Source organism: Priapulus caudatus, unplaced genomic scaffold (genome assembly GCF_000485595.1).
Source record: "Priapulus caudatus unplaced genomic scaffold, Priapulus_caudatus-5.0.1 Scaffold289, whole genome shotgun sequence".
NCBI lineage: Eukaryota > Metazoa > Priapulida > Priapulimorpha > Priapulimorphida > Priapulidae > Priapulus > Priapulus caudatus.
In genome coordinates, this window is record NW_014577350.1 from 54,308 (window position 1) to 55,905 (window position 1,598).

Sequence of the window (1,598 nt, forward strand, 5' to 3'; positions counted from 1 at the left end):
AAGTGGTACAAGGGATGTGGGGATGCCTATAATCTAACCAAGCTCATGCGTTTTCGGAAACGGCATGCCGATGTAGCTTGGAATGATACAGCAAAAGAAATATCAACGCGGAAAAGATCTGTGAATGACACCATAGAGGAAGCAACATGTTTCTTTTGTGATGAATCTGGAAGCTCTGCAGAACTTTGCTGTGCCAGTACATATGGATTGGATTCTAGGATCCGATCAGTTGCTCATCGGGTGGTCCACACCATTACCACTTTACATTGGGATGATGGTACATGCACATACCAGGAAGCGTGGACTGATCGACAAGTTGTTTGATATGGGAATATCTGTCTCATATGACAGGGTATTTCAATTGTCCGCGGATCTTGCCACTGCTGTATGTGACACACTTTCAAGTTGGCGTGTTTACTACAAGTGCAGTCGATAATATTGACCATAATCCATCTTCAACTACGGCTACAGATTCGTTTCATGGCATTGGCATCTCCCTATTTCCGCATCCAGGCTTTGATGGACAGAGCACGGATGTAAGCAAAGTGAAAATAAAACCAGGCTCTTCAAGGTGTGTCAGTCTTTTGCCAGATTTCTACACACATGTGCCGCCAATCGCCCTACCCTCACGCAACTTAATGGGCCCAGCTGCAACTACCGTGGTCCACCATGTTGACGAACACGAACCAGGCATGCACGTGCATGAAGAGTATGCGTGGTTAGATGCAGTCCGTAATGCAAGTGTGACCGGTATAGTTGACGGAGACTGCATCTCCTGGGCTGCGTACCACGCAAGCCACCAGTCATCTCATATTCCACCCAAAGGTTCTACTGCCTTGCTCCATTTTTTCAAAAAGTCGACCCACTCTGTTTCAATGATCTGTCATTCAATGACAATTATTATAAATGCAATAGATCATTGAACCCTGGTCAGATACCAGTCCTTGCATGTGACGAGCACCTCTATGCTATATCCAAGAGCATCCAGTGGATATGACCAGATACATATGGCGAGGATAAGTATGCACATCGAAATGGCAGCCTGGAAAACAACAGGAACCTGGCTGGATGGCAGTAGATTGACAGTAGGGGACAGATTCTCTGACAGTATCTCCTCTGGTGTCGAAATCCCCTATGACGTTCTATATGCATGGTGACGTGTGATGACGTAATTGTTGGTGACCCATTCCATTATAAACGCATATGAACTCAGTAAGCAGATAAAATGTCTTAGGTCTTGTAACTTGATGCTATATTATTTGTACAAATTGTATAATATTTATAATATAATATTATATAGTTTTGTAAAGTGTGTCGTACTGCCTTTGTCATCAGTTGTTACATTAATTACCTTTACATTAATTAATTTAATCTTCTTAATATTCTATATATCTATACTGTTGACACAGAAGACGTTTTGTACAACCATCTCCTTTATTCTGTCCTCTTCTTTCTTTCTATATATATATATATATATATATATATAGAGAGAGAGAGAGAGAAGAGAGAGAGAGAGAGAGAGAGAGAGAGAGAGAGAGAGAGAGAGAGAGAGAGAGAGAGAGAGAGAGAAGAGAGAGAGACGAGACGAGAGAGAGAGA